The following is a 4,896-nucleotide window of genomic DNA, read 5'->3' as shown; positions in this document are numbered from 1 at the left end:
GAGGTTCCCTAAAAAACTAAAAATAGAACTACCATACTACTACTACTACTAAGTCGCTTCAGTCATGTCCGACTCTGTGTGACCCCACAGACGGCAGCCCACCAGGCTCCTCCATCCCTGGGATTCTCCAGGCAAGAACACTGCAGTGGGTTGCCATTTCCTTTTCCAATGCATGAAAGTGAAAAGGGAAAGTGAAGTCGCTCAGTCGTGTCCGACTCTTTGCAACCCTATGGACTGCAGCCTACGCTCCTCGGTCCATGGAATTTTCCAGGCAAGAGTACTGGAGTGGGTTGCCATTACTACCATATGACCCAGCAATCCCATTACTGAGGAAAGCATGATTCAAAAGACCATGTGGTTTTAGAACTTCCCTGGTGGTCCAATGGCTAAGACTCTGCACTCTCAATGCAGGGGGCCAGGGTTTGATCCCTGGTCAGGGAACTAGATCTCACATGCCTCAAGTAAGACCCGGTACAGCCAAATAAATAAATAAAAATTTTTTTGAAAGAAAGATCATGTGTTTTTTAGGCTAGAGCAGGGATGACGGGACAGCTTTGTTAGTTATAAACATGGATCACCTATAGATTTCCTCCTCAAAGAGGCTGCATTCCAGTAGGAAAAAAAAATGCCACAGTTATCCAGAAACTTTTTTTTTTTCCATCAGAGAAGTCTTGAGAAATTACTCTGCAATATCAAGAGGTTTGGAGAAGGAAATGGCAATCCACTCCACTATTCTTGCCTGGAGAATTCCATGAACAGAGGAGCCTGGCAGCTATAGTCCCTGGGGCTACAAAGAGTCGGACACGACTGAGCGACTCAACAGCAGCAGCGGCATACATGACTAATAAACATACAACCCATCAAGAGGCTCGGCGCAAGGGGGAGTCTTCCTTTTCACAACATGTTCAAATTGGAAGAAAGCTCAGAAAGGTGTGTCTTTGGGCTCCTATCCTTGTGTTCCAGGTGCTGTGGACTTCCCAGAGTTTCTGAATAGATCCCTAGGCTTGTCTGAAAAATTAGTAGATCTGAGATCATATTAAACATAATTAAATACAATTACTATCACTGTGACTAATAATCTATAAGTGAATAATAATAGCTAAGTCAGACATAGCATTTCAGTTCACTTCAATTCAGTTCAGTCGCTCAGTCACGTCTGACTCTTTGCAACCCCATGAATCACAGCACGCCAGGCCTCCCTGTCCATCACCAACTCCTGGAGTTCACTCACACTCATGTCCATCGAGTCAGTGATGCCATCCAGCCATCTCATCCTCTGTCTCCCCTTCTCCTCCTGCCCCCAATCCCTCCCAGCATCAGAGTCTTTTCCAATGAGTCAACTCTTCGCATGAGGTGGCCAAAGTACTGGAGTTTCAGCTTTAGCATCATTCCCTCCAAAGAAATCCCAGGGCTGATCTCCTTCAGAATGGACTGGTTGGATCTCCTTGCAGTCCAAGGGACTCTCAAGAGTCTTCTCCAACACCACAGTTCAAAAACATCAATTCTTCAGTGCTCAGCCTTCTTCACAGTCCAACTCTCACATCCATACATGACCACTGGAAAAACCATAGCCTTGACTAGACGGACCTTTGTTGGCAAACTAATGTCTCTGCTTTTCAATATGCTATCTAGATTGGTCATAACTTTCCTTCCAAGGAGTAAGCGTCTTTTAATTTCATGGCTGCAGTCACCATCTGCAGTGATTTTAGAGCCCCCAAAAATAAAGTCTGACACTGTTTCGACTGTTTCCCCATCTATTTCCCATGAAGTGATGGGACCGAATGCCATGATCTTCGTTTTCTGAATGTTGAGCTTTAAGCCAACTTTTTCACTCTCCACTTTCACCTTCATCAAGAGGCTTTTTAGTTCCTCTTCACTTTCTGCCATAAGGGTGATGTCATCTGCATATCTGAAGTTATTGATATTTCCCCCGACAATCTTGATTCCAGCTTGTGCTTCTTCCAGTCCAGCATTTCTCATGATGTACTCTGCATATAAGTTAAATAAGCAGAGTGACAATACACAGCCTTGACGTACTCATTTTCCTATTTGGAACCAGTCTGTTGTTCCATGTCCAGTTCTAACTGTTGCTTCCTGACCTGCATACACATTTCTCAAGAGGCAAATCAGGTGGTCTGGTATTCCCATCTCCTTCAGAATTTTCCACAGCTTATTGTGATCCACACAATCAAAGGCTTTGGCATAGTCAATAAAGCAGAAATAGATGTTTTTCTGGAATTCTTTTGCTTTTTTGATGATCCAGCGATGTTGGCAATTTGATCTCTTGTTCCTCTGCCTTTTCTAAAAGCAGCTTGAACATCTGGAAGTTGACGGTTCACATATTGCTGAAGCCTGACTTGGAGAATTTTGAGCATTACTTTACTAGCGTGTGAGATGAGTGCAATTGTGTGGTAGTTTGAGCATTGGCATTGCCTTTCTTTGGGATTGAAATGAAAACTGACCTTTTCCAGTCCTGTGGCCACTGCTGAGTTTTCCAAATGTGCTGGCATATTGAGTGCAGCACTTTCACAGCATCATCTTTCAGGACGCGGGGTAGGTCCTCTCGGCCGCAGCCCCTGACCTCTGACGTGGGGCAACTCCTCCTGGCCGCCTCCCCTCAGACATGGGGTCCTCCCGGCCTCTGCCCCCGACCTCGGACGTGGGGTAGCTCCCCTCGGCCGTGCCAAGTGTGCCGATCACAGCCGCCCACACCAAGTGCCTGTTTCCTCTTACTTATAAGTAAATAAAACTACTTAAAAGATAGAAGCTAGACATTTTTTTTTCTCCTTGACTATATTTTTAACATTGTCTGAGCACCAGCAAAATGTTCTGGCCTTAAAAAGAAAAGCTCTCACATCCCCAAACTTTATTTATACAGATTTACATCAATCTCATTTTAGAGATTTAGAAAGGAAATGACTTTGCCAGGATCGCAAATAAGATGAGAAGAGAACACAGGTTAGCACCCAAGCAACACAGAAAAGTGTTGTTAAGTGTCGGCTTCGAGACAGAAACAGCTAGACAGAAATCCCAGCTCATTCATTAGCTAGCCCTGTAGGCTGGAGCACGGGGCTTATTTTACCTCAGTCTCTACTTCCCCATCTGTAAAATGGGAAAGACATTCTGTCAAACTCACAGGGCTGTCATAAGGATCATTTGAGACAATGTATAAATGTGATAAGCATCATGCCCGTGCATTGTAGCACCTGCGTTGTTATAGGTATTCTTGTGGCTGTAATTACACCATTTAAATTCACCCTGATCTCCTCAACTTCAATCCAGTGGTATCTCCAAGGTATCACATAATACTTTAGGCAAAATCCCCTGCTTATGTGGGATATAGGTTCCCACCCCCTCCAGTCTTTACTAATAGCAACACCGACCATCGCCAAATAAAATGGGCTCCATGACTTCTTCCCACTGTGTCTGAAGAGACCCAACTCTTGAAAGAAGATACAATTTCTTGTATTGTATCTCATGTATCCAAAGATCGAGTCCTTCAAAAGATTCCACCATTCTCACTGATTTATCATGTATCCTTCTTTGATTTTCCAATCGCCAGTAGAAGTCATCTAAAGAAAAATGCCAAAGCACATGTTCGAGGATGAGAATGGAGAGGTCAGCTAAAGACCTTCATTGTCATACTCCGAGGTGCAAACATTTTTAGAGGTGGAAGAGAGGTGATGAGTGCGCTTGCTTGGTCGCTCAGTCGTGTCTGACTCTTTGTAACCTCATGGACTGTAACCTCCAAGACTCCTCTCTGTCCATGGGATTCTCCAGGCAAGAATAGTGAAGTGGGTTGCCATGCCTTCCTCCTGGGGATCTTCCCGACCCAGAATCTTCTCTACCCACCTGCATTGGCAGGTAAGTTCTTTACTTCTGAGCCGCTGGGAAGCCCAGGAGAGGTGGCAGGAACCATGAACGAACACAAAATCATGTCATGGCTGAGAGAAGGTTAATCTCAGAGCTTCACATCCTAGTGTGAAGAAGACCTAGTTTGTGGTTCTAATGACATCCTCCTGGTCCATACAGGCCCATCATTCTTCAGACGATGATGAAAACATATCCAGCATATCCAAGTTCATGTTCAAGCCTCAGAACCCACTGCGGAATTGCACTCATCAGCTCATCTTTGGGCAAAAGTGGTTCGGTATTCCCCATGGATTTCTGATTCTTTTAAACAATTTCCTACCCACTTCAGTACTTGTTGCATTTTCTCCTCAGCTTCTTTGTGTCATTTTCTGCTGCTTTTTTTCTTTCTCAAGCTTATGAAGACATCCATCCTGCTAGAGAAAGCCACCAATAAAAATCACCTCTCTGGATGGTATGATGAACCAAGAACAGTGCTCTTCCTTATTTGCGTTTCTGCCAAGTTGACATCACATGCTTTTTTTACCTTCCCTTACCACTAGTATCTCAGATTCTGGGAAGTGATTTTCAAATGCTAAATGATGAAATATTCCTATAAAGAGAGGATTCTGTGAGAAATGGTCAGTAGGCAGTACAGTATTTTTTTCTAATACCCCTATCACATGAGTGATTCAAACCCATAGTTCTTCACAAGCCATGTGGGCAGGACTTTAGGGTTTTATTGAGCCTTCTATGGACAAGGAACAGTGTGAACACAGGTCTGTGATAGGCAAATAGACTTGTCTTACCCAAAGGCACTTCTCTTTCTTCTGGTTAGAAAATAACTTTTTTCCTTTGCAAAATTTCCTACCCTGGCCCACCTGTCTTCTTAACCAGTGAAATGACCATGTAACAGTAGCAAATTAATCAGAGCATCCTATCCTCTTGGACACAACCATTGATGCAGGAGCTTGCACGAGACCTAAGAAGAACTAATCAGGGATTGCTACAGTCACAAGGAAAGAGATACTTTCACTTCAAATTCAG

General features: G+C 43.9%; 1 non-coding gene across 1 annotated transcript; it reads left to right on the top strand.

Annotated features, from left to right (window-relative positions):
• Window positions 1-368: 368 nt before the first annotated feature.
• On the top strand, window positions 369-441 carry TRNAE-CUC. Its single transcript has one exon. It is a non-coding gene; the product is annotated as a tRNA-Glu (tRNA).
• Window positions 442-4,896: the final 4,455 nt, after the last annotated feature.

This window comes from Bubalus bubalis, chromosome 24 (assembly GCF_019923935.1).
Source record: "Bubalus bubalis isolate 160015118507 breed Murrah chromosome 24, NDDB_SH_1, whole genome shotgun sequence".
In the NCBI taxonomy this organism is placed as follows: domain Eukaryota; kingdom Metazoa; phylum Chordata; class Mammalia; order Artiodactyla; family Bovidae; genus Bubalus; species Bubalus bubalis.
This window is presented reverse-complemented; position numbering and strand designations above follow the sequence as displayed.